This window comes from Sturnus vulgaris, chromosome 7, assembly GCF_052056855.1.
Source record: "Sturnus vulgaris isolate bStuVul1 chromosome 7, bStuVul1.hap1, whole genome shotgun sequence".
NCBI lineage: Eukaryota > Metazoa > Chordata > Aves > Passeriformes > Sturnidae > Sturnus > Sturnus vulgaris.
Window position 1 is genome coordinate 3,587,504 of NC_142249.1, and position 27,996 is coordinate 3,615,499.

The 27,996-nt window shown below is 52.5% G+C and overlaps 1 protein-coding gene across 6 annotated transcripts in view; it reads left to right on the forward strand.

The window, feature by feature from the left end:
* Positions 1-9,698: 9,698 nt before the first annotated feature.
* SH3BP4 (SH3 domain binding protein 4) overlaps positions 9,699-27,996 on the forward strand; it is a 32,870-nt gene continuing 14,572 nt past the window's right edge. The window contains exons 1-2 of one of the 6 annotated variants that reach the window (XM_014893135.2): positions 9,707-9,757; positions 15,847-15,982. The gene's annotated coding sequence lies outside the window, so the exon portion shown is untranslated. Of the gene's footprint in view, positions 9,758-10,817; positions 11,878-11,967; positions 12,656-15,504; positions 15,983-27,996 lie in introns of those variants that run through there. The other 5 variants (XM_088167544.1, XM_088167545.1, XM_014893136.2 and 2 more) reach the window with 5 other exon arrangements.

Below are 27,996 nucleotides of genomic sequence, written 5' to 3' on the forward strand. Positions count from 1 at the left end.
TTGAACTGAGGACAGCGAGGCATGAAAAGCACATTTGTGCTTCCCCACTCCTCCCACCTCCTGCAAATCTTGCCAGCTGGGGGAACCTCCCTCAGTCCAAACGTTTTGCCATGAGAAAGGAATTGAGGAGCAACACTTGGATGTTCAGGGCTCTGTGTCAGCATGGCCCTGGCTCTCTCTAAAGCCCAGGAAGAATAACTCCTGCAGAAGTGGTAGCACTGGTTCTTCCAGGTCAGCCCAGTTTGCAGGGGAGCATTTGGGATTAGTTTATGATTTTTAAGGCTGTGTTTGTGCCAGTCTAAGCCCTGGAGGGGATAACTCCAACGTCATACAGCCCATGCAGCTACAGCCAGCCTCTCCCTGCTTCTGGTTCTCCCCCCATTACCCTCTAAGCTCCTGAGGCTGTTGTGGGCTAAGTCATCCCTTGTTACCTGTTTTTGGATCCAGATTGCTTTGCTTTCAGGCTTTTTATTCCTGGTTTTAATTTCTCCAGCCTGCCAGAGCCAAATCCAGCCCTGGGGACTCCAGGGAGCTTCAACCAGGGGTGAGTTTGGCCCAAGGTGTTTCTATCACAAAGCTGTCAAAACCAATTTCTTCTGATCAGACCAAGTTGAAATCCCAGTGGAGGCAACTCATCTCCTGCTGGATGCTGGCTTGAGCAGCAAATAAACATCAGAGGAGGAGAGCCTGGCTGGAGATGAGAAATCTTGTCCTGTGATGAGAGGTTATGAACTTTTCTTATCTCACCTTTATCTCTTTGGGTTTCATAAAGAGAAGCCTGATGTGGCAGCAGCTCATCCATGAGCTGGGGGCTGGGGTACCTGGGGTGGCTGGGGGTACTGCAGCCAGCTCTGCTCCCCAAGTTTGTAACGTGGGGTGAGGCTGGGGCAGGAAAACTGGAAGCTGCAGTCCTCGTGTCCCTGGCCATGGTTACTCATTCCTTGGAACAGGGGGGCTGAAGGACAAGGTGGGGAGGGAACATGTCAGCATTGGAGCCGTGGTGGATTTAACAGCAAACCCTTTATCTGCTGCCAAGGTGGAAGCAAACACCTGTGGGAAGGTGCCAGCCCTGGCCAAGGTCGTTCCTCCAGAGCTCCTGCCCACACTGAGCAGTGTTTTGGGATGCAGCAGTGCCTGGCAGCAGGCAGTGGAACTGCTTCATTCCCTTCACTTCCAGCTCAAGTTGTCCTTAAAGGTGATACCTCCACCTGTCCAAGCCCCAGGACCCCTCTGAGGGCCACCTGTGACCACTGTCCTGGACATATCCCTTCCCTCCATGCCATGCAACTCCCACCACCTCCCACCACGGAATATTCCGAATTGCACGCGAACCACTTGGATCACCAAAGTCCAATCCATTCCCCCTCCTTGGACAAGGGGAGATTTTTTCCCCCTGTTTGTCTACAGCAGCTGCCACACGTCTGCAGAGTGAATTAACCCGTGGGAATGGACCCATCCCACCCAGTTCCCTTGGGAAATGGCAGAAGGAAGAATCCCTTGCCTCCCATTCCCACTCCGCTCCACTGGCCGCCGGTGCTGCAGCAGCGAGGAGGAAATGCCAGGGCTTAAGTGATTTAGCTTTGGGAACGAGTGAAATCTACTTACATGGGCTAATTGATAGCAAATGATTCCTTAATTAGAAATTATGGAATTGCCCCCTAATTTACGAGGAAGAACAGGACCAGTTGAGTGTTGAGGAGCTGAGGGGTGTTTCCCGTGGTTGCTGGTGATTTTCCTTCGGAGATGCTCTCGCCAATTAACTTTTCATGACATAAATTTGTTTGCCTTAAAATATCCAGTTAGAAGCATTTGCAAATGCATTATTTAAGGCTTGAAAATAAATATTGGATGCTCAGGCTGTGCTTTGTGAGAGCTCTGAGCCACGTGGCTTCTCACTCAATTATTGATCGTGCTTTCCACCGTGCTGGAGACGTTCATGCATGCAGAGGGGAAAATCCCAGCTTGTTTACTTGCTCCTTCCGTGTCTCAAAGTCTCCAAAAAACTCACCCAGCAATGGATTTGGGGATGTTTATAACTTTTACATCTCCCTCAATGAGGGTTTTCTGGTGTTTAATAATGTATGAGCACCTTGAGTCCTTGCCAAGACACTTACAGATGTTTTTCCATACAAAATTTTGCCAGGATGGATTTATCTTTGTGTCAGATCTGATTGTAAATAGAACCACAGAATCGTGAAGGTTGGACAAGACCTCCAAGATCCTCAAGCCCCTGGAAAGTGTGGTGGCTTGGATCTCACCTTCTGCAAACATCAGCATGGAGAAGTGATGAAAACTCATAGCCAGAGAGGTGAGATTTGTAACGGAGAAGGAATTGCATTAACCTCACCTTTGGAAGATTGCAGAGAGGTTTCCAGGGACATCAAGAACCGCTCACCCTCGGCTTTGTGTCAGGAGAGCTGCCAAAAATTCGCAGGTGGAAAACCGGTCAGGCTGCTTGGCTTTGCAGCTGGAGCCTTGGCAGGAATGGGAATGCCATGTCCAGGGGGAAGAAGGTTTCTGCACCCCATGAAACGCTGTCCCACAAAAAAAGCTGCTCTGAGGATGCTTTGTACCAGCCCCAGCATCACCCCAGATGGATCTGAGCGTTGTCAGAGGCATAAATAATGCGGGACGTGTCAGGAAGCGTCTCGGGGGGAATTCAGTTTGCATCCCGGCTCCTTCCCACATGGCAAACTGGAGCCACAGATCTTGGAAACCTCGCAGACTCATGGCCATAATTAATAGTACAAAGCAGCTGGCAAGGGGACGCCACCAGACAGGCTCCAGCTCTGGCTCTGACCGTCAGCAGGTCTGCAGAGCCCTGGCTGTGCCGTGGCTGGTGGTTAAAGCCAGTGGGCATTCCACAGCTGCCTCCAAAGAAACCAACATTTTGCCCCAAAACCCTGCTGCTCCCATCTGCTGCTCCATCCCTGGCACGAACAGACCACACAAATCTTTTCCACAGGGTGCCCACAACAACAGAAGCAGCCTGATAAATGCTACCTTGCTCCAATTTCCTCACTCGTAAGATGGGAATTGTGCCATTCGTGCTGGTGGCAAGCTCAGCTTATGGGTTGGTGGTCACTGTTATTGCAGGGAGGGTCTCTTAACATCCATGCTAATAATCCCATGGCACTGGGAACTAAATGAGATCCTGGCACTTGCCAGCTGGAAAAGAAGAGAGCTGGGCATTTCTTTGCTGGAGAAAAAGAGGGCAAATAATGGGCTTAGAAAGGAGGGAGTGCCAAGAAAAACGTGGAGCCGAGTGCTTGCTGCTCTCCTTCGCATGCTTAAAGAAAGCAATTCAGGCTCAGCACACGCAGTAATTAAATGGGGGGAAAAAAGAAATATCTATATAATTCTTGTGACTCTGTTTCTTTTCAGGGCAGCCGAGCAAACTCCTCGGTCCGCCGTGACCTTGGGACATAATGGGGCATTGAAAAGCAAATCCGGCGGCACAGAAAGGAAGCTGTTCCACCAGGCCAGAGGAGGCATTGAGGGAAGGAACAGCCAAGTGGTTATCTCTGACTGGCTTAAATCTCAGCCAGGGAGAGCTTTGGACAAGCCAGGCTTTGTTGGGAGAGCCACGGGCAGGGTGGTGTGTGGGGCTGTACCTGGCAGCTGATATTTAACATAATTTTAGAATGATAAAACTCACTTGGGATGCTCTTCATCCCTGGCAGGGTGGAAAAACCACCCAGGACAGACACCTGTGTGGCAGAACAGCCACCACCTCCTCATCCTTGGGGGCTGCTCCAGGATGCAGAATGGAATGCTCCAGGATGAAGAAGGGGAAGTGGTTATGGATTTCAAACCCTGCCAGGGGAAAGGAGGGAAATCTGAGCATCAGCATCATTCCTTTGTCCCCCTGGTCCTGACAATAAATGTCTCCACTTTTATCTCAGCACAGTCTTGGGCTGAAAGACTTGTCAGCTCCTCAAGCTGGGCTTAAATCACCTGAAGTCACTGGAAATGCCCTGAATTACGGGCATGCTGGCAAGTTTCAGTACTGCGCCCTTGCTGTGCTCCATGGGGCTGATCAGAGAATCCCAGGATAGTTTGGAAAGAGATCTTAAAGCTCATCTTCTTCCACCCCCCAGCCATGGGCAGGGACACCTTCCACTAGACCAAGTTGTTCCAATCCCTGCCCAGCCTGGTCTAATTCCTCTCTCCCTGTTTCCTCTGCCTCTAAAAACCAGGGAATTCTCATTTTCTCCTTTATCTTTTGAGTCCTGAGACCTTTTCCAATGTGGATAGCAGGTAGCCAAGGGTGCTGATACTTTTATCCTCTGCTTTTATCCCAGGACACTTCCACCCAGTATTCCTAGGATGAATTTGTAGAAAATGCTGCTTGTTTTGAGCTTGCTCTGTATTTGTACCGGGGTCTTCCAAATGCCTGTCCCTGTCCCAAGCCACGCTAGTGTCTAGTGGGGACACCCAGGGTGGAAATCCAGGTGGAAGTGACCACAGGCAGATCCTCTGGTTAAATGGGGCTAATGATGTGAAGCAGCTGCTCTGAACACAAGGCAGCACAGTTATCAATTCAATTAACCCCACTGATTAATGCAGGAGCTCAGCAATGGCCATAAATGGGGCTGTTTGTCACTGAACACGGGGAATTATTGTGCCTTACACCGCTTAAGGAAGGAAATTTCCCCCCGTTTCACCACGGAGCTGTCTGGAAAGTGGAAGGGCTCTGGCAGTAATCTGAGGGAAGGGAATAAATGATCATAATAAATAAAGGTGCATCCCTTGGCAGGACTATTAAATGGCTCTTGCTGCCCGTGCCTTTACCCCAGAGAATCTTTAGATGTGGAGGGAAAATTTGGGAATCAGCAGCCCCAAAGAGGTGGAGAAATGGCTGCTCTGAGCCTCTGAGGGGCACAGAAAGGCAGCCTAGGAGGATATTTAGCTGAAGACAAAAGTATTCTTGGCTGAAAAACAGGACTTACTGCTCCTCTAACTCCCTCCTGCAAGCCCTGGGCCTTTTCCAGGCCCACAGAAATCAGCTGGAGCCTGACTGTAGGAATCCCACAATCTGGAATCTGTTGGTGCACGGAGGGAGGAGGTTGGAGCCATCTCACTCTCACATCGAGATTCACAAGGATGCATCAACAACTGTATCCCCCTTTACATTCCCCCTCTGCTAGGCAGGGATCTTTATCCATCTGGGAAGCCATCATAGCCAGCAATGATTTCCCTGTTCCCATTAGCACAGTGCTCTCTCCCCTAACGATGATAAAACAGCCTCATCCTGCTGGTTGGTTTTAGATAGAGCTGTCATTGAGTCTGGGAATTTTTTTTTTTTTCTTCTTTTGCAGCTTCCGTGGTTCTGTTGCCAGGAGAATCTACAGCGGGAACAAAAGCTGTTTTATTTTGTGGGATGGGACTCGGGGAGCAAAGGGAAAAAGGGGAAGAGCAGTGTTAATTCGTGGGTCGTGGGTCTTGCTGCTGTGAGCCTGGCCAGGCAGCGTGGGAGGTGAGGACAGAGATTCCTTGGCTCCTAAAGGGTGAAGAGGAAAAATGAAGTGGGTGATTTACTGGGAATGGTGGCTTAAAATGAAGGATTTTGGTTACCAAAAAGAAAACCCTAAAGAAGCTCCAAGGGAGCTGGAGAGGGGCTTTGAACAAAGCCCTGGAGGGACAGGACACAGGGAATGGCTTCCCACTGCCAGAGGGCAGGGATGGATGGGATATTGGGAAGGAATTGTTCCCTGTGAGGGTGGACAGGCCCTGGCACAGGGTGCCCAGAGAAGCTGTGGCTGCCCCTGGATCCCTGGGAGTGCCCAAGGCCAGGCTGGACATTGGGGCTTGGAGCAACCTGGGACAGTGGAAGGTGTCCCTGCCCATGGCAGGGCATGGGGTGGGATGGGCTTTAAGTTCTCTTCCCACCCAAACCATTCTAGAATTCTAGGATTTTGGTTATAATAAAGGACTTTGCCATATGGAATAGTCTTCCAGGAGGAGGGAGGTTGGTGCAAAGCTCTCCGAAACCCATCCCTTCACATAGGGAAGAGCAGCAGGTGGGATTTGTACCCTGGCAGGGATGAGGGGTGTGATGGGGGCACGATCTGTGTGCAAGGCTGAGGACAGCAGTGGAAGGACACTGCAGGATTTACCCTGAGGAGCAGAGAAGGTGCAAGACCCATCCCTGTAGCTCTTTCACCTCTCCCCTCCAACTCTCTGCTGTCCTTTGTTCATTCACTCTCTCAGCTGATGTCAGGCAGACAAAGATATTAAAAGCCTCTCCGGAAGCTCAGTCCTTTGCTCTGTGCACGTACTCATCAGGCTTAAAAAACTAATCCCTGTTATTAGCAGGAAGCGGTTGTTACCTGGCCAGGTGTTCCTGTCACCTCACAAACCCCATCCCGGAGTTATCACAGGTGATATCAGCCCCCTTTCCCACAGCTTTCCCTCCCCTTGGGCACCAGCATGGCCACAGATTTATGAATCATGCAATCACAGAAGGGTTTGGGTTGGAAAGGGACCTTCAAGCTCATTCTACCCCCTGCCATGGGCAGGCACAATTTCCACTGTCCCAGGCTGCTCCAAGCTCCATCCAACCTGGCCTTGGACACTTCCAGGGATCCAGGGGCAGCAACAGCTTCTCTGGGCACCCTGTGCCAGGGCCTCTCCACCCTCACAGGGAAGGATTCCTTCCCAACATGCCATCCAGTTCTGCCCTCTGGCAAAAGCAGAGACCAGGCTTGCCAGTATCATGTAAGAGAATTGCTGCCTTCAGCCATTGTGATGGATGGAAGGGGAATAAATCCTCCAGACTCCCAGCTACAAGAGGAAATCAGGTTGGTGCCTGTGGAGACAGCTGTCGGAGGAGTAAATCCACCCCCCTTTAATTCCAGCCCGGCATAATGGAATTGTGAAAACGAAGCAGAAATAATCCATGTGGGGAGCCTGGCAGAGGGACCACGGCGCTTTGTTTGCCAGTTCCAAACGCGGTGAGCCTCGTTTACGAGGCACCCCTGTGGGTAATTGGCTTTGAGGCGGGAATGTTGTACCTACAGAATAAATCTTGTTGGAATTTCTTGGCTTTATCCAGCTCCTTTGAGCAAACACCTGGAAGCGCTGCCTGTGGCAGCAATGCTCCGGAACCTCGATCCCTGCCTTGGGATGCAAACAAAGAGCTGCTGCTTCCCGGGAAGGAGCCAATAACTCAGCTTCCATAGGAGAAGAGGGACATCAAACCCTGCCAGTTATCCCTCTCCTTCGTCATTAGCCATCAGGGCTGTAATTAATTCGCAGCAAGAGGAAGATTGGCCGGGGAAGAGCTCGCCCCAGGGAGTTTGCTGGGAGTGCTGTACTAACCAAGCATTATTAAACGTACCTTGGCAGCCAAGCACGTGCTTCCCCAGCTCTGGAAGGCCATCCATGGCATGATCCAGGCTAAGGGAGTTGCTGGATTCCTACGAAAACTGCAGGATCACGGAAAAAGCGCTCCCAACCGGCTGCAACAAATACAGTGTTCCCACTGAGGGCCAGGGAATTCTGATACCCCTATATGGATTTTATTAGGTTCAGGTTTGGGAACACTCCCTTCTGGAAGGTTTTGGGAGCTTGGAGTTCGGGGCTGAGCTGCTGCTGTGTCTGTGAGAGCATCTCTGCCCCTTTAGGGGTTGGAATGAGATTGGCTTTAAACCATTCCATGATTCTGCGATTCCATGATTCCCCTGGTGAGGAGGATCCGTGCTCCAGCCCTGGGGAGGGGATTGGTGATGCTGAGTTTGGGGCTCATCAGACCCGGGTCCGGATGTCCAGCTCTTGTCTGCAATTCCCAAGGCAGCATCAGAGCAAAAAGGAGCTGCTCTCTTCCTAAAAAACATCTGGCTACACTCACATTCCTGACCCACGGGAATGTCATCCCAGACCAGCTCTGTTCCTAAGAACTATTCAGGCCAACAATTTCCACCCGGATTTGTGCCTGAGAAACACCACAGAGGGGAACGCACAGAGGAAATAATTCCCCCGTGGAATTCCTGCAAGACACAATCCCAGCAGCACAGAAAAGCCTGGTCTCGTTAGGGCATTTTGTTCTGGGCTAATTGCTCCCTGGTATGGCTTCCTTACTCTGAGCTGCTCCTGGGCACTGCAAACTGCTCAGTTTGGGATGGATGCAGACGGAATGCTCATCCTTCCATCCCAGGCTCGGCACCAGCAACGTGCCCAAGGCACATCCTGAGTGCTGGGAAAGCTGCTCCCAGGATGAGCAACTGTTGCCACCCACAAATTGCTGATTTTTAATGGACTCCAAGCACAGTTTTCCCACCTGGAGATGTGGTTTTTCCTAAGGGATCATGAGGATGCTGAGCCGGAACTGCAGATTCCTGTACACCTCCTCCAGCCCATTGGAAAAGACATTTTTGTCCCCAAAGCAACTCAAGGTGCCAGCCCAAGACAGGAATAACTTTGGACTTTTCAGTACCGCAAAGTTGGGGAGGGTGGAAAAGAGGAATGAACCAGAAACTCAAATACTGCTTTTAATGAGAGTTTTGCAGGAGCAGAGGGACGGGAGCACCCCAGGCTCGGTGCCAAGGCACGGATGGGGGCAGCACCCAGCCCAGCTGCATCCCAGGTCTCATCCCAGTGTTTTCCAATGGCAAAACAGGATGGAAATGCCCCGTTTCAGTTAGAGAGCCGAGTTATCCAGCTGCAGGGAGCTCACCTTGGAGAAATCCCAAAGCTCCCAAAACAACGCTGCAGAAAAGAGCTCCCAAGGGTGCTTTGAAGTGTTTCTGTGTGGTTCGTTTTGGGAAGCCAGGAAAAGGCTTGGATGAGGCAGGGAAGTCCCAGCTGACTCCCAGGATGGGGTCTGGCCACGCAAGGACTCTCAGCCACCCCATTGCCACCCCACTTTTGTCTCAGCCTGGCCAAAACTCCGTCCCCTTCTGCCGTGCTGGGCGCAGGAGGAGCCAGCACCAGGAAGAGGAAATTTAATCATCAGATCCCGATTAAACCCAGGAAAAAACAAGGAGGGGGTGGGAAGAGCAGCAGCTCGAGTAGCCCGGACCCATCTGCTCCGATATTTCTCGCTCAGCTTCTTTTCCAAAGGATGTTCTAACGGGAGATGGCCACTGTGGTGGTGTTGGTGGCCACCATCTCTGGATGCCATCCCCGTATCCATCCCTGTCCTGTTGTGTTGATGCTCCTGGTACCCCATTTCCTAATCCTGCAGGATGCTCCCTCAGCCTAGGGGATTTTAGGGAACACAGTCCCTTTTTTCCGGCGTTGGGTGATGTGGGAAGCTCGGAAGCCGCTCTCCGAGCGTGCTTAATGCAAGAAATCAGACTTTAGTGTTTTCCTCCGTGTTTTTCCTGCCTTTCCCACCCTGGGAGAGCAACAGGGGCGGGATTTCTGCTTTACCAGGATTTCGCAGCTTCGCTTCCGCGACAAATACGGCCCCCCAAAAAAAGGGAGGGGGAGGGCATAAACCCCTTTAAACAACCAAGCTGCCCACCGCGAGTGGGACCACCCTCGCCACCGGGCTGGGCGGGCTCGCCATTTTCACAAGGACGCTCCCACCCGCTTCCCCCATCCCCGCTCTCCCGTCCTTTTTTCCCCCCCACGTGTTTTACACGAGCATCCCCCGCGCTCCCGTCCCGCTCCCCCCTCGCGCTCCCGGCCACGCCCCGGCCACGCCCTGTGACGTCAGAGCGGGCGGGCGCGCGCGGCCCGTGCCGGCGGAGGCGCGCCCGGGAGCGCAGCGGGGCAGGTCCCGGTGCTGCCGGTGCGGGAGCGGGCGCAGGTGAGAGCCGGGAGCTGGGCTAGCCCGGGGGCTAGCGGGGATGGGAGCGGCTCCCCGCGGGCTCCCGGGGCCACCGGGGAAAAGTTTGCGGCGGCGGCGGCGACGGCGGGAGCAGGGCGGCGGTGGCGGCGGCGGAGGGTCGGGGCTGAGCCAGCGGCGGAGAGCGGGGAGGCGGCCGGGGAGAGCTGATAGTGAGTGTGAATGTTTGTGTGCGTGAGTGAGACTCTGTGTGTGTCCCTTGTGTGACACTGGGCAGGCTTGTGACCGTGTGCCAAGTGCCCTCTGTGTGTGTGCGAGTGTCGCGTGTCCGTGTGTGACACTGTGGCACTGCGTGTTTGTGGCTCTGAGTGTCCTCTGTGGGTCTGTAACTCTGCGTGTGTGTGTCCTGTTTGTGCCTGACTGTGTCACGCTGTGTCGTGTGTGTGACTGTAAGTGTCGTCCGTAACTGTGTGTTTGTGTCCTGTTTGTGCCTGACTGTGTCACACTGTGTCGTGTGCCCTCCGTGTGCCACTTTGTGTGCGTGTCCTGTGTGGCTGTGCATGTCACCTGTCCCCTGTGTGTTTGACTCTGTGTGACTGTGTCCCCTCTGTGTGTGTGGCCGCGTTTTCCCCTCGCTGTTCGCGTCCCTGCCCCGTGTCCCCGCTGCCATGGGGTGTGCCGGGGCGAGGATGTGACCGCGACACGAGTGGCTCCGTGTCCCCGTTCTTTGGAGATGCCGGGTGCTCAGTGCCCTCCGTGGGTCCGCACACGCCTTGTCCCCCAGGTCTCGCTGGCACTGCCACAGGGGCACGGGGACGATGGGCACCGGCTCCCCGGGTTGTCACCCAGCCGGTGTCACCCCCAGGACAGAGGGGCCGGGCTGGGCTGGCTCCATTTCCTTATCGGTCACCGCAGGGACGCTCCGGCGGGGGAGCTGGGGGCTGTTCTGAGCAGCATTCCACCGGCTGTGCCTGGCATTGCTTTCCCAGCGGGATTTTTCCCAGCTGGGGCTCGCCGAGGGGTCGCTGACCTCTCTGCTCCTTGCTGGCTGCCCGGGGGGATGCTTTGGCAGCGAGGGATGCTGCGCAGCGCTTGGTTTTCCAGCTGTTGCTCCCGGGACAGTGTTGGGTGGGAGAGGTGGAGTTGTGCAGGTGTGTGATGTGCTGAAGGCTCGGGCTCCCGGGATCACCGATTTTTTGGGATCCCTGGCTGTTCAGGAGTAGCTGGATGTTTCTTAGGCTCGGCGTAACTTTGGTACAAAGAGGGACAGCGGTGACTGGGAGGTTGTTCTGTGCCCAAATTCAACCACGCTGCATCGAAGTCCCAAATCCCAGAGGAGCTGTGGGATGTGGGATCGGGTGGATGCAAATTCCTAGCGCAGCGTCCCCGCTGTGGAATGCCCATCATTGCCTTCCCCCCCTCTCCAGCCTGTTCTTCCTGGCTAGTGCTCCCTGAGATTTGCAGTGATTAAGTTTTGGCTGTTAATTAATATATACATTGCAAGTTAATAATTCAGTTATGCTGAACGGAGCAGCAGCTTGGATAGGAGTTGGAGGGGGGGTGTGTGTTGTATTGATAACTCTGTCTGGATGCTGAGGCTCTGGAATAAGGATTCATCCTTGGTTTCCTCATGCCTGACTACACCAGTGGGATGCTTAAATTCGCCTTAAAGTAAAAAAATGTCTCGATAATGAGAAGAACATCCTCCTGGGACAGCCTGTAAGTCTGACAGGGGTCAGTGGTGGGTTTGGTAGTGGGCTTAATGTTTGGGCTTGATGCTTTCAGAGAGCTTTTCCAGCCAAAATAATTCCGGGACCCTCAGAACAGTCGTGTCTCCCCCTGGCTCTTGCTCCTGTGCAGCTGTGTCAGTACCAGACCCTGCAGAGGGGACAGCATCTCTGGTGGCAGCTCTTCTCTCCTGTTCTGCTTTTTTCTTCTTTTCTTCTTTCCTCTGGAGCAGTTTGTCCTGATGAGTTGGGGCTGCCCCATCCCTGGAATGTTGGATGGGGCTTGGAGCAGCCCTGGTCTGGTGTGAGGTGTCCCTGCCCACGAGGTGAACTTTGAGGTCCCTTCCAACCCAAACCATCCGTCATGCCATGATGATTCCCTCGGCTTTCCAAGGTCTCCGTGTTCTTCCCACGGTGAGCTTTACTCCCCTGGTTGCTCACAGCAAAAGAATTCCCACTTTTCTCATGACCCCCCCCCCATCCCACAGACCCGCAGCCCCCGCTGAGTGCATCCCCTCCTGGCTGGGGAATTTTTCAGGCAGAGATGCCAGCTTTCCATGGATACATATATTTCCAAAATAACCCTGTTCAGGCCCTGTGGAAGGGAATGTGCCTTTCAAAAATAGCAGCTTCGTTACTTTTAATCAACCAGAGCTGGAGCAGCGTGGAGTGATTGCAGCCGCCGCTCGCCTCGGCGCTCGACATCCTAATTATGTTTGCCTTTTAATGAGAGGAAAACTATTTGCCAAGCTAAAATATTTATTTTAGCCTGGTGGTGTTGCTCGAGAGAGCTTGTGTGGATGGTAAGGAGGTGGTTTAGACACTGTGTGGGGCTTTGGTATTGTTTTGTTGTTCTTTTTTAATGGGAAAAACATTTAAATATGACAAGAGGCTTTTTCGTGGCCGGGGCTGTCTGTGCGAGAGCTGGCAGCTGGAGAGGCTGGGACGTGCAGTAGCATTTGCATCCTCCTCAGTCTCCTTGTTTCAAAGTGGTCTGGGAGTTGTGTCACCTCCTGGCTCTGTGGGTGGATTTCTGCTGGCAGCTGGCACAGGAGTGGCTGCAAATAACCTCACCTCGGAGCCTCTTGGCCTCGAGTTTGGCACCTGCCTTTTCTTTACTGCCCAAAATTCGTCCTAAAAGTACCTGAGCTCTGCTGGCTGCCCCGGAGGCTCCCCAGGAGATGGTGAGGAGGTAGGATGGGTTTTTATGGAATCATGGAATTTCCTGAGTTGGGAGAACCTGCAGGGATCACAGAGTCCAACCTCCAGCCCTGTGCAGACACCCCAAAAATCCCACCCTGAGCATCCCTGGCAGCGCTGTCCAAGCACCCCTGGAGCTCTGGCAGCCTCGGGGCTGTGCCCATTCCCTGGGGAGCCTGGGCAGTGCCCAGCACCCTCTGGGGGAAGAACCTTTCCCTGATATCCAACCTAAACCCTGCCCTGACACAGCCCCAGCCATTCCCTGGGTGCTGTCCCTGGCCACAGAAAGCAGGAGATGGCAACACCCAGGAAGGTTTTGTAGCCAAATGTTGACTTCCCCAGTGACCAGTGATGAGTCAGCTTTGAAACAAGGGGATCAACCCACTGGGGAATGTATTTCTGCTTATTAACTGGGATATCTTAACTGGAGCCAGGCTGGGATATCTGGAGCTAGACAAGCCAGACAGGGATATCTGCTCTGGAGCCAGGCTGGAAGAGCTGGGGGTGTTCACCTGGGGAAGAGCTCAGAGCCTCTTCCAGGGCTTAAAGGGGCTCCGGGAGAGCTGGAGAGGGACTGGGGACAAGGGATGGAGGGACAGGACACAGGGAATGGCTTCCCACTGCCAGAGGGCAGGGATGGATGGGATATTGGGAAGGAATTGTTCCCTGGCAGGGTGGGCAGGCCCTGGCACAGGGTGCCCAGAGAAGCTGTGGCTGCCCCTGGATCCCTGGAAGTGTCCAAGGGCAGGTTGAACACTGGGGCTTGGAGCAGCCTGGGACAGTGGAAGGTGTCCCTGCCCATGGCAGGGAGTGGGATGGGATGGGCTTTTAAGGTCCCTTCCAACCCCATCCATTCTGGGATTCTCTGGTGGCTGCAGCAAGGTGTTCATGGTGTTGTGGGTGCTGCTGGGGTTCCCTGCCCTCTGGACAATGCCCTGCCAGGATGCAGGAGGCATCTCCACTGCCAGCACCAGCTCAGGACCCATCCAAGCTGCTCCCCAAAATTTGCAGAGCAAGATTTAAAGGCACAGAAGACATCCCCCATTGCTTCCCTGGGCTCCTTCCTGGCCAGCAATCCCTGCATTAACCCTGCCCAGGGCTTGGGCACAGGGCTGGCATTGTCTGGGGACCTCGGCAGCGCAGTGCCAGCCTTGGCTGGGGCAGGGAGCACGTGGCTCTGCCGGTGCTGGCACAGGGAAAATCCCGCTGGCAGGACTTGGGAGCAGAGGCAGGAGGGGCTGGAGAAACCCTGGGCTGCTCCTGTTGGAGGTGGTGGGGCTGAGTCCTGTCCCCGAAGGAGCTGAGGGGTTGGTGTCACCAACCTGTGGGGACACCAGGGCAGCTTTGCTGGTAATGGTGAGGCTGCAGGGTTTTATTGCATTCAGAAGCATTTGCAACCCCAGCTGCCTTGGTGGCCATAAATAATGTTTGGGGTTTTAGGAAGGGGAAAAGGAGAAAGGACCTGCAGTTTTGGCACATGCATGTCCTGACAAGTCCCTTTGCTTCCCAAACAAGGAGCAGGGACTTGCTCCCAGCAGCTCAGATCTGGGTTTTAGTGCTCAAGTGATGCCCCAGTTCCATTAACACCACAACCATCCACACTGAAGGATAATTTGTGAGGGTGCCTGTGGCATCTCCCCCTTCTCGTGCTCCTCCTTGCAGCCTGGGGTCCTTAATTTTCCCTGGTGGTCCTTGAAGTGGTTTCCATGTATTTGTGTTTCTGTGGGCTCCTAAAGGAAAGTGTGGGAGTATGGATATGGATGTGTAGGGATGGCTCACAGCAGCAGGGAATGCAGGAGCACATGGAATCCCTCTGCTGCCTCGGGGGGGCTGCGGGTCTAGGTGTTTCCCAGGGTAAAGTCAGTTTTTCATGGATCAAAGAGCAGACCATAAAGTTTCCAACTCTTTCATTGTGCCCCTGGATTCGCTTTTTGTCCCTCTGCTGGTTTGGGTGGGTCGCATGTTTTTGGGAGGAATCACTCGGTGTCCACAAGCAGCATTTCCTGGCTTTAATCCCATTTTTTTTTTTTTTTTTTTTGTGGCCAAGCTGCTGCCCCTCCACTGGGAACCCCATGAGTGGTGCCCCCCTAGTCCTAAGGGACGTTTCTATTTTTAACCTGCAGATTCCATGTGGGTTTGTGCCAGGGGTTATTTTGGGTGCTGGGAGGCAGCCATTCCCATTCCCAGCTGGCATATCAACGGGACAGTCATGCTCTCATTCCCCAGCTCCTGGGGCTAAAGAAGTGTTCCTGCTTTTGCCTACCTGAGTGGGTGTTCCTGCTCCGCCCAGGAGAGAGGTTGTGTCAAATCCAGCTGTGGGAGGATGGCACATCCCATCTCCTCTTTGTGGGATCATCACGGAATCCCAGATTGGTTTGGGCTGGAAGGGACCTTAAAGCTCTTCCCATTCCACTCCCACTGGGCAGGGACACCTTCCACTGTCCCGGGCTGCTCCAAGCCCCAATGTCCAGCCTGGCCTTGGACACTTCCAGGGGCACCCTATGCCAGTGCCTCCCCACCCTCAGAGGGAAGAATTCCTGCCTAATACCCAATTTCTTTCCATTTGGGAGAATAATTTTGTAGCCTCGAGCCTCTGTATATGAAAATACAAGGAAGGTGCCTCAGCCACTTGTTTTGTAATCTCTCTGATGTTTCTTCCAACTGAAATGACTTCAAAATGAAGGAGAGTAGGTTTAGATGAGATATTGGGAAGGAATTGTTCCCTGGGAGGGTGGGCAGGCCCTGGCACAGGGTGCCCAGAGAGGCTGTGGGTGCCCCTGGATCCCTGGGAGTGTCCAAGGCCAGGTTGGACAGGGCTTGGAGCAGCCTGGGACAGTGGAAAGTGTCCCTGGAATGGCAGGGGATGGAATGGAATGAGCTTTAAGGTGTTTCCAGCCCAGACCATTCTGGGATTGGGTGATTTTTTCATCATCTGGCTGCTTTTTTGTAGATTGGAGAGATGGTGGTGCACATCTGGTTTGCAGTCCTGTTAAATGATGGGGAAAGCTTTAGTAATAGTAATAATGATAGTAATAATAGTGATGATGATGTGAAAGCCTTTCCTTTTCACTGTTCTCTGCAGTTGCTTCCTCTCCTACCCCACGGGAGGGTCACCCTGGGGACCATCCCGTCCTTTCCGAGAGGAGAAATCACTGTCACAGAGCTAAACCAGCTGTTTTCTAGGTGACTCCAGCAAATTTTGACCCAGCAAAGCCTCCTGGCTGCGGTGTGGGATCGTGAGGCTGCCTTGCTCATCCCGTGCTTCCCTCTCCTCTCTCCGGGGGTGAATCCAGCTGCCGCCCTTCTCCTGCTGTGCCTGGTAAAGTGCTTTAGGTCATCCCTCTGAAGTGTTCCAGGTCGTTTTTGGGGGGGCAGGGTCGGCGTGGTGTGTGGCCTTGTTTGAACAACGCCGGCTGTTTCCTTAGGAACAGGGGAAAAAAAGCTTTTTTGGAATGGAACAATGGTGCGGGCGCCGCCTGGGTCAGTGCAGAGGAGCGGGGCAGGAGGTGTTTTATGGGCACTGCTGCTGGAAGCAGTGATCCTAAAGCTCTTTTCCAGCATAAGTTACGAATCTGGGATAAGCCCAAGAGTGGGTTTGCTTGGACTTCTTCGTGTGTCCGGGGCTGGGTGCAGCATCCATCGTTTTGCTTGGCGTGGTGGGGGAGTTATCCAGCTAAAAACACCTTCACAGGTAAAGTGTGGAGAAAGGGAGAGGAAAAAAAAAAAAAAAAAGGCAGGAATTGGAGTAACAGATGCCATGGTCACACAGGGAGTTCAGCCCGAAGTCTCACAAGTCTCACACACCTCTGGGACTGAGAACATTTCAGTCCTGGTCGTGTGGTTGTGGGAGATGTTAAATCCCTAATTCCTGCCTCATTCCCTGCTGCTGCTCCATCCTCTTGGCCCACATCCGTTCCCAGAGCGGCTGGGGAGGGCTGCTGGGTCCCTCGGTGCAGAGACTGCCACGGCTAAAATTAAACAAAGAGAAACTTCCCATTTTTTTTTTTGTGAGTGCTCCAGCTTCCGGAAAATGGCAGCGCGCTGGAGGCAGGCAAACAAAACAAGGCGTCCCCGGCCAGAAAAAAAAAAAACCTCCTCACCTCAGAGGCATTTCCTTGCTTTCATTCCCCCCTCTCCAGCCTCTCTCCCTCCCCATCCTGGCTGCTCCATTGAAAACCTGCCATCAGATTAGTGCTCCCGGGGTGGGGTTGCTCTGGGAAGCAGAGCAGCCTGCATGGAAAGCCAGCCTTGGGAATCACTCTGCTCTCTCCCCCAAATCCCCTCCTTATTGCTTATTTTGCCAAAAATATCCTTAGTGGGGGTTTTTTGGGTGCGTGTGGCTGCACATTTGGGGCAGGTTGGGCTGTTGGGATCCTTAAGGAAGTGCAGGGTATACTTCCCAATGATTCTGGGAGCAACTGGTCCTTGCAATGGATAAGGTTTGAGGGTAGGGAAAAAAAGGAGGAGATGCTTGAGTGCATTCTGAAAAAAAAAAAAAGAGATCCCTGAGTTCATCCCACAAAAGCAGGAGCTGTGTGAGTATATCTTGCAAAAAAAAAAAAAAGGAGGAGGAGGTAGGGGTGCATCCCAGAAAAAGGAGGAGATGGGGAATGCATCCCGCAAAAAAGGAGGAGGAGATGCCTGAGTGCATCCCAGGAAATAAAAAAAGCAGAGGAGCAGATGCGTGGGTAGATCCTGGATAAAAAGAGCTGTGCAAGTGCACCCCACAGAAGGAGAAGGGTTTGCGTGGGTGCCTCCTGGAAAAAAGAGCATCTGTGCTAGTGTATCCCTCAAAAAAAAAAGGATGAGGAGATGTGAGTAAATGCCACAAAAAAAGGAGAAGCAGGTGGGGGTGCATCCCAGGAAACAAAAGCAGGGATGCCCAAATGCATCCCACAGAAAGAGAGGAGGAGAAGGGAGGGCTGCATCCCACAGCTCGTCTTCCCTTGCTCTGGCTCCTCTTCCTTGGAGCAGCTTCCCCAGGAGTGGTACCTCTGCAGGGATGCATCTCTCATTGCTCAGATGGGATAAGTGGGTTTTTGGGGAAAGGGGAGGGAAACCTGGCATCTCCAGCACCGGGATGGGTTATTTTGGGGGTGTTTTGTGTCTTTTTCTTTAATACCAGCTTCCCAGAAAGTGTTTCCTTTCCAGCAGCTGAGCTTATCAGGGAGTGACAACACGGAGCAAGGCTTTCCTTGGGTCTTTGGAAGTGTTTTCCTTGGTTTTCTCAGAATGGGCCGTGGACAAAGGACTTGCTGTCCCTGAGAGGTGGCAATTACCTCACCAGCAAAACAGAGCCCCTGTGCTGCCAGTGCTGGCCTTGGCCACCTCATCATTCCAAGGATTGCCTGGGAAGGATGCTCTGGGATGGGAACATCACTGTGGTGGCTCTCCTCCCCTGCCTGGCTCTTCCTATCCTGCTCGGCCTGGGAAATAGGTGAAATTAGGGAGCATTTGGGTTTTTTTTTTTTTCACTGAGAGCTGTTGGAGTCAGCAAACGCTGCAGACAAACAGCTCGGTGTCGTCGGTGCTTCCAAGTCATTTTTCCATCTCTCCCTCCTGATGCTCCCGAGCTGTAGCCCCTGCTCCCCAGGGAGAGCTGCCTGAAAGTTAATCGCTGCTGAAAAATGCTTTAATTAACTCAATTAGCCAGATGGTCCATCTGGGCTCCTGCAGAGCCTGATGAGATCCCTCGAATGAGGTCACAGCTCCATCCCGCTGATGGAGAGGACAGAGGGACTCCTCCAAATCCCCACGGGATGTGCTGTGCTCTCCAGAGCATCCCTGCTCCTGGACCTGCACTGGGAGGTGTTTGACAAGGGGGAATTACTTTAAATTCCCAGGTGCAGAGGGCAGGGATGGATGGGATATTGGGAAGGAATTGTTTCCTGGGAGGGTGGGCAGGCCCTGGCACAGGGTGCCCAGAGAAGCTGTGGCTGCCCCTGGATCCCTGGAAGTGTCCAAGGCCAGGCTGGACACTGGGACTTGGAGCAGCCTGGGACAGTGGGAGGTGTCCCTGCCCATGGGAATGAGATGGGCTTTAAGGTGTTTCCAGCCCAGAGCATTCCCAGATTGTGCACCTTGCCCTGCCGTCCCTGAGGCTCCTCTGCAGCCCCTGCTTTGCAGGAGCTCCTAAAACATCCAGGACATGGGAAGAGTGAGCAGTAAAAGCCCTGCACACTGTTGGAGCAGAGGAATGCAGGGCCCTGGAGCAGGGATTTGGGAAGGGTGAGTGTTTAACCCCTTGTGGGCATTGCGACTGTTCCATCCCAGCTTTAGCTGCATGTGTTGGGCTCTGTTTTAAAGCCTGGCCTTACAGACATTGGGAGGGAAGCTGCTTCTTCTGGCTGTGATGGAAACCTGAACGCAGGCAGGTGGAGATGCATCCTTCAGGCAAAAGGGGGAAATGTGTGTCCCGAAGGGTTTGGATACCACTGGAAAATGGTTCAGGGAAACTGAGGCACGGGGCATCAGTGTTTCCCTGTGGGAATGTTAAACCATGGTCTCTACAGTCCAAAAATGGTCTCAAAAATCTCTTCAAAAGGGCTTTTGGTGCAGGTGGGAAAATCAATCAGTGTGGGAATATTTGCTGTTGGGCCTAATTTTTAGGAGATTGTGATCACAGAGTGGTGATGCTGCATCAGATGCTCCCCTGGCTTGGAGAGGGAAGGGGAGGTGTTTTCCTTTGGGAAAGGGCTGGTAATTCCTGCTTTAAGGCAACTGAGCTCGTGAAAGTGGGACAGAGGGTAATTCCCAGTGGGAATGCTGGCAAGGGAGGTGATGCTGCTGGGAGCTACCAGGATGCAGAGCATTTTCCTCTGGGATGAGCATCCACTGCCCAGTGCTCCTGCCTGGAGAGGTCCCAGCTCGTGCTCAGCTCCAAAGCAGTGCAGAGTCCAAGCATCTCCCTGATATTTTTCTTCTTCCCTGGATGGGAATCGTTTGGAAGCAGAGCCTGTCCATGGAAATCCCACACTCTGTAGTGCTGCAGTCACTTCTGCCTCACTTTTGCCTTTCACCAGAAAATCCTCACCCCCCTTCCTGCACAAAAAAATGTGAGTAATGCTGGAGAAATTTGGGATGAGGCCCAGCAAACGATCGGATATCCGGCTAAGCAGGGCTCTGACTTCTGCACTGAAAGCTCCCAAATGAATAATGCAGCAGGAGGAATGGCAGATTTCGAAGGATTATATTTTTCTGGTGGTGCTCTGTTTTATCTCTCTTTAAATCTTCACTTTGCAAAACTTGGGAATGGCTTTTTTTTTTTTCATTGCCTCAATATATTTTTTTTAATGCTCAAGTAATAACACATTTCTCGTCGTCCTGTTAAAAGCAGAGCTGATGGTATTTAAAAATAATACTGGTGCCAGTTGTCTTGTGATGCACATCATGTGTTCTGGCTGTAAATGTTGTTTACTGGGATCATGCATAGCAGAAAAAAAAGCTGGATTCACTGCAAAAGTGGGTTGTTGGGAGGCTAAAATGCCAGTGGATGTTGCCCTAAGGAATAATGTGTGGTGGTGACTGTCTGCCTTTTGGTTTTCTTTCCTCCTTCTGGACCCTGCAGAAAAAGTTCCCTTTTTTTTTTCCTGTTGATCAAGTACTTAAGTCATTCTTCTAAATATAAATCTCTCCTGATGCGTCAGCTGTGCCTGGGATTTCACTTCTTTTATGTGGCACTTCAAGCAAGTCTTAATTAAAAAAAAAAAAAAAAAAAAAAGGTCCATCTGCATTGGTTTGATATTTAGTGAGTTTTTTTTCCTCATCAGGAGCGTGTCTAATTCCAGCCTGACCCTTCAAAGTCCTGCAGACTGCATGTGGCCATCAGCTGGTTGTGCTGGAGAGCATCCTCAGCTCCTGAGAAGTTCTTGCTGTGTCCTGCTTGGAATCAGGGCATGGTTTGGGTTGGAAGGGACCTTAAAGCTCATCTCATTGCAGGGCAGGGACACCTTCCACTGTCCCAGGCTGCTCCAAGCCCCAGTGTCCAACCTGGACTTGGGCACTTCCAGGGATCCAGGGGCAGCCACAGCTTCTCTGGGCACCCTGTGCTATGGCATCCCCACCTTCACAGGGAACAATTCCTTCCCAGTATCCCATCTCTGTCAGTTTAAAGCCATTCCCCCTTGTCCTATCCCTCCAGGCCCTTGTAAAACATCTCCCATTTCCTGGGAATCCAGGTCTTTTCCTCAGGGCTGCTTTCAGTCAGTGCTGCTTCTGCTGTCCCATCTCTGTCACCACCATCAGCTCGATCCCAACAGGGGGGAAAAAACAACCAAAAAGCCCTGGGCTGTTGTTGCTGCTGTGGAAGATGCTGAGGACAGGAGGTGTTGTCTGGGCCAGTCGGTGAAGGTGCCATGGATTTCTCTTCTCCAGCCAGGAGCCTGCTGCTTGCAGCCCTGTGTTTTGGGTCTGGAAATTAAAACACATCGCTGTGGTTGGCAGAGCAGCCTCCAAGCAGAGCTGGTGGTGGGATTGAAGTTCTTTTCCACAGAGATCCTTAAACGGAGCAGGTTCTGTGCTGCTGACCCAAGAAATCTGTCCCTGAACACGTGAGGCTTTTTAACCTCAGTTCAGTCCTTATTTTCTGAAAAGAGATGTTCTTGTAGAGACAGAGGACAAGCTTTGGGCTCTACTGTATCCCCTGTGTGGCTCTCAGTGGCTTTGTCTTGTTTCCTCTAATTTGGGCCCTTGGTTGGCCCAAAACCAGCCCTTATTACAGCAGATAATGCTTCACCCCTAATTCAAACTCCAAACCCCCAAAATTTAGCTCTGTGCTGTCTTACAGACAGGAATTGAGCAACCTGGTCTGGTGAAAGGTTTGTTTGCCCGTGGATGAGCAAAGAAGGGCTTTAGGGTTCATTTCCAGCCCAAACCCTTCTGAGATTCTGTGAAATCTCAGTGGGAATGGAGGGAGCACATGGCTGTGGGGCTCCTCTTGGGCAATGAGGACACAGGGCAGGTCTGTCTCCTTCCAGCCTTGCCTGGGGCTGACTTCTTGGAGCCAACAGAGAGGGAATAACTTGGCCTCTGGAAATGTTCCCCTCTGTGGTGGCTCAGAGTTGTCCCCTTTTTAAGGGATGCTCTTGTGCTCCGTGTCCCATGCACACGTGGCAGGTGTTTCGTCCTTACAGGTGCAATGCAGGCAGTTGTGGAAATTGCTCCACTCGAGCAATAAAGCTCTGCCTTGAGCAGGGAACAACCTGCATCCACTTTAGGATGACTCTCAGGTGTCATTTTAATTCTGCTTGGTGACTAACGCCATGAAAAAATGTGTTTGAGATTTCAACCCTGCTTCGTCCAGCAAGGGGGAGTCATTTTGAGCAAAGATTTTTGCCAAATTTGCATAAATTACTATTTTTACGCCAAACGACCTTGCTAAATCAGGGGCATCTGTCTGCAAAATGGCTAAATGTTTTGCCAAGGGTTGTGTCCTGGCCCAGAGAAGCAGCTTTGCCATCTCACACAAGTGGAGGCTGCAGGAGAGGACTTTGGCTCTCTGGTTAATTCCCACTCGAGTTCTTAAACTGACGCAAAGCTGCGGTTCAAAGGGCCTGGCTTTGTTTGCAGACAAAGCCTGCCCGTAAACATTTGGGGCTTAAAAAAGTGTTGAAATTGGTTTCTTATCAGCCATCTGACCCATGGTGACAGGACTGAGCAGCTCTGAACCCGGCGAGACCGAAACAACAAAACCCCAGAGCAGCTCCCAGACCGAAACGACCAAACCCTGAAGCTCTGACAGATGGGGGTGGGTGGTGTTGTTTTGTTTTTTGTTCTTTTTTTTCCCTTCATGGCACTCCTGATGCTGTGGAAAACGCTTGGAGCCACTGCATGGATGCTATCTGACCTCCCTCACCCCCAGGTTGAGTTAATTTGCAGGTTGCACGGAGTCCCTGCGCAGTCTGACGGGCTTTAATTTTGGGGTAATTAATTAAACATGCAGGCGTGGTGTTTGCTCTTGTGTTGCATAAACAGCAGCCAGTTTTCATGTATCTCAGGCACCCTCCTGGCTGGCAGAGGTAGGTGTCTGCACCTGGAAAGCTCATTCCCACCCGTGGAAGAGCTCTAAGCTAAATGAAGGTGAGGACTTGTGCTGCTGAAAACCACCTGAAATGAGCCACGTGGTCTTTTGTGTCCGTGTAATGAGTGTGGTGTTCAAAGCATGCTCTGGATCGAAGCAGGAACACTTCCTGGGATGGGTCTGCAGCTGGGTGGATTTGCAGGTGACAACAAACCTGAGGTCCTGGTCCAGGCTCTGTTTGGTTGGTTTGGATCAGATATTCAGAAGAAATTCCTCCCTGAGAAGGTGGCCGATGGCCTGGCACAGGGTGCCCAGAGAAGCTGTGGCTGCCCCTGGATTCCTGGAAGTGTCCAAGGCCAGGTTGGATGGGGCTTGGAGCAGCCTGGGATAGTGGAAGGTGTCCCTGCCCATGAGACAAAATTTAAGGTCCTTTCCAACCCAAACCATTCCATGATTCTCTGATCTGTCCTCACATCCTCTTCCTACTTGCATCATCACCTGGGAGTTTGCTCTCCAGGTGTCTTTGCCCCCTTTCCAACGTGGAGATTCCTGGTTTGTGAGATTGGGTCAAACATGGAGCACCCCATGAGGTGACCAGCCTCCATCTTACCTTCCCATGAGAGGACCACCAACTCCAGCAAAGGGTTAAGCTGCTTAAACCCAGGTGTCCTGGGCAATCTGATTTGGGAATGTTTACCAAAGAGGAGCTTAAAAAACCCTGCTGTTTTGAGGGAATTCTTTGCAGTGTGCTGATTCTGTTTGTTTCTACAAAAGGAGGTTTTTGGCTCTTGTCAGCATTTTCAGCATAGCTGAGGGTGTCCTGTAATCCAGCAGCAGATCAGTGATGGATTAATCAGGAAGGTGTGCAAGAAAATTAAACCAAGGGGGAGTGGTTTTGACCCAGCTTGAATCGGTTCTTGGAATCCACAGAGGTTTCATTCATCGTTTCTTGGTGTCCAGGTGGCGAGTTGGGAACAAAACCCCTTGTTTTTTTCCCAAAAACAGACCTTCTGACTGAGGAATAGGTGGAGATAGATCAATCTTGGTGGAGTACTTGGGCTGGGAGAGCTGTGTGGAGTTGTTGGTGATGACCTGCTGGGAGCTGCCTTGTCTCTGGTGGTCTGCAGCTCACCCCTGGAGCTTTGTGTTGTCCTCTCTGCACCAGTTGTGGTGGCAGCCTGTCCAGCAAGCAGGATGAGTGACTTTCTTGTGCCTGTCCTTCTCTGGTCATGCTGGTGGGACTGGTTTTCCAGCCAGGAGCAGGGAGGACACGTGGCATTGCAGCAGCTCCTCTCCGTCAGGCAAGGGCAGAGTCAGTGAAGGGTGATGGGGACAGGGCTCTGAAGTGTTGATGCAGTTAAAGCCCTGTCATCATCTCCTCTTGGGGGAAGCTCAGCAGTTCAGGGACTTTGGGTTGTGACAGCTCTTGAAGGCCAAATTAGCATCCAAATTATCCGAGGAAGGAGAAGCTGCCGGGACTGCGGCTGGAGGGTGGGAAGATAGCGAGCTGCTCCGGGATTTTCTCAATTAGCGCCTTTTGCCTTCAAGCTTCTGTGGATCTGGTTGGTTTGAGATGGAGAGGAGGGATTGAGTGGGTGATTATGAGATGGTTCTTGCAGCATCCACAGAGGTGGGAAGCTGTTTCCCCTCCTTTTGACTTCCGTGGTTTCCCTTATCCTGCTCTTTGTGGGTGTTTGCCTGAGATCTCTTGGGTGACCACGGTGTCTGTATGCATTTTCCTGGTGATTCTGGCAGGATCTTTTCTTTAAAAGTGTCTTACTGTGGCTCTGGAAACCTGGATTTCATTTCTCCTCCACCACCTATTGCCTGTGTGAGCTTGGGCTGTTGCCTGATCCAGCTTAAATCTGAGTTTCCTTGGTCTGCGAGATGTTTGGTCCATGCTTTTGGGTCCTAAGCATCCTTCAAACCGTGGCCAAACTCTTGGGCTTATGAAGGACTTTGGAGGGACTGTGAGGGCTTGGAGGAAGACTGTTCTCTCCTGGACTCCTGTTCCATCCAAGGGTTTTAAAGCTTGAGTTGATGGCTTTTTTGTTTAACTGCTCTGGGAGCACAGCAGCGGATGTGACTTTGGGTTCTCATGGATTTGTTGGTCCCCGTGGGACTTGTCTGGATTAAACTCATTGTCCTACCAGAGCAGCATCCATCTGCAGCTCCCTGTTAGAGAGCCAGAACACCTTTGGGAGTGCCCTGCCTGAATTAGGCAGGAATGTTGAGCAGACAGCAGGGGCAGGGCGGACCAGGACTGAACTCTGCCTCTTCTGATACGAGGTGGACATCAGATGAGGGGCTGTTCCTGATGGAGTTGAGTTTTCCATTGCCTTCCAGCCCACCCATGGAGTTCCTTGCTGTAGGACATTGTGGAGACAGAAATGTCTGTGGGTTCGGGGAAAGACTGACCAAGCCCTCCCCTGGGCAAGAGGTCTGGGTGAGGCTGCAGAATGGTCCCCGTTGAGGTCTCCTTTGATCTCACTGCTTCACCGAGAGCTGTTTGGGCAGACACCACCTCTGGGTTTTTAATTGGCTCTGGGTTTTTAATCTGCTCTTGGGGAGTGCCTCGCTCTCCGTGCTGACATTCCGGCAGCGTCTGCTGTGCTGAGGGCCATCCTGTTGGAGACATCCCTCTGCCTTGCTTTTTTTGGGGGATGCCACAGGGGTCTTGCAGCCCGTGGTAGTGTTGAAACCATGTGGAAGCAAGTCCACCTTTTTTTATTTACTTGCCTGGGTTATCAGGACAGGTGTGTGTGTGTGTCATGGTTGTGTCGCTGTGGAACGGGAGGACCTGGGCTGTTATCCCAGGAAAACCTTTTTTGTTGGCCCTGTCAACCTCACAAGGGTTCCTGCCCTCTGCAGCACCTCCAGCACCTTCCTGCGCTTCCGGGGTTTTTAAACCTCTGCCACACCAGCCCCGTTTTCAGGGATTTGGGCTGGGCTCTGAGGCTGCTATGGATGCTCGAGGGTGGTGCCTGCATCTCCAGGCATCAGCGCTGGGCAGCAGCAGGAGGTCCTGCAGGGAAAACTCCCTTTTCCCACCCTCAGGACTCATTTATACTTGGGTCTCGTGTAGCTGATGATGGATATCCAGCAGGACTCGAGCTCAAGAGTCTGTAAAAGGGAGCTTTCCTGTCGTTCCTGCTTTGCCTGTGAAGGGTGACGTGCCCGGCAGGGAGGCCGTGACGGACACCAGGCACTGGCAGCACACAGCCAAAATTGCTTTCATTCCCTGCCTTCTCCATCAAGCTTTGCCTTCATTCCCTCTCTTCTCCATCAAGCTGGCTGTGCTTGGCTTGCCCTTGCCTGGCAGCAGGAGCTGAGCCAAGCTGGAGCTCCAGGGCAGGATTTTTCCGTGGGGCTTGGCAGGGAACAGAGGGCACGGCATGGCAGCGCTGGGTGCCGTCATTCCCACATCACATGGTGGGAATGGGCTCCAAACAAACCCCTGGGACGTGAGGGTGCTGCAGGAGCGATGGCAGGTCCCACAGGGCTTCCACAAGTCCCTTCTTGTTTGCTGGGAAAGGGGCTGAAAGCGCCGTGTGTTGTGTTCCTGGCAGCTCCCGGGAGGCTCGCGCTGGGACGGACGTGTGAGTTCACACCAGGGTGTTCTTTTTGGTACAAAGAGCTGGTGTTTGGTGTTGTCTGAAGGGGTGGTTTATCTTCTTTGCTTGGCTTGGGTGGGTCTTTTCTCCTTTTTTTTTTTTTTTTTTTTTTTTGGAAGATGAAAGCGTTGGCTTGGCAAGCACAAGCGGTGAAGGAGGAGGAGATAAGAGCGAGGCAGCGGGGTCAGGAATCACCGGGATACACAGCACAGCTGGCATCAGACCTGGGGAATGCTTGGGCTGGGCTGCTGAGGGGAAAAACTCAACAGCAGCCAACTCTTCCCCACCCATCCCCACCAGCAAGGCTCGTGGGAGAGACCTGCATCAACGGGACACGAGCCACAGGCTCATTAGTCCTTGCCACCAGCTGCTCCCAAAGCCATCCCAGCCTTGTAGGATGGGATGCAGAGGAGCTGGGCTGTGCTGGTGTGTCCAGTTCCGTGTCTTCCCACCTGCCTGAAGATCTCTCAGGACAAGGATGGGAAAAGCAGGGATTTCTCAAGGTGCTGGGATCATTTTCCACTGAGGGGGAGCGTGCCAAGCTTTCTGTTGTGTCGTAGCCGTGAGGGAGATCTTGAAAGGTGAAGGATTCACAGGGCAAAACCAAGTTCCTAAATCAGATTTTCTGCTAAAATTTGGCAGTTTTGGTAGCTTTGGGGCTTTTTACAGCTTCTCTTTTGTAGGCCCTTGCACCTTGCAGTGGATTGGTGTCCCCTGGCACTCCCTGAGCAGCTCCCTCAGGGCTGGGGTGTGGAGGGGTCTTGTCTGCATCTGATTCCACAGATTTGAGTTACTTGGGGTTTTGTGACTGATAAAAGCAACGTTTTCAGTAAATTCATTGTGTGGGACGAGTGTTGTGGGGAGTGCTGTGGCTCTGGGACATGAATTCCTCCCTAGAAAAAATTTCAATGTGCTCATACCAAGCAAAGCCGACTGTTTTTAAAAGAAACCTCCAAAAACACTTTTATGTTTGTAGGAGAGCCAGAGGAACTCGATTTTGGACAAAGAAAAAGCAAATTAAAAGCCATAAAGCAACAAGTGCCTGGAGTTGATCTTGGCTCTGGCATGGGGAGAGGATGATGAGGAATTGATTAGAAGCTCCTTCTTTTTTTCCCAGTATTCAATTTGTGGCCCAGGGAAAGGTGGGAGGCTTTCCCTGAGCTTGCACCACAGTCTTGAGAGGCTTTTAATGGATTTTCCAGGGAAAACAGAGGTGCAGGGTGGTAGTTATGGCAGAGCCGACCAGTCTTGTGTCATGATGGCTCCTGTTCCTTGTGCTTCCCACAGACACGGATGTGCCTGATGGGATGGACCCTGCAGCTCCAGGGAGGGCTGGGAATGTGGGATGGGCAAGGATGGACACTGCTCCCTTTGCTGGTGGCAGCTCCTTGGCTGGACCTGGAAGGACCTGGCTCCATCTCCAGGGTGCTTGGTGATACCCAACCCTTGGTACTGCCCAGTCCTGCCAGCCCTCCTGGCTTTTATCAGCCCAAATTCTTGGCAGACAGGGATTTTCCCTCCCCGAGGCTCCTGGAGGGGTTTTCTCCCACCCTTGGCCAGCAGCAGATCCTGCTCCCCACCCTCGGGCTGTGCACTTTTGGGTGTTCCCATGGTTTTATTGCATTTCTTTGCTCCAGGAAGTGCTTTTGGTATTTTTCCTGGGATTGCTTTTCCCTGTCCAGCACAGCTGGGTGCCCGTGG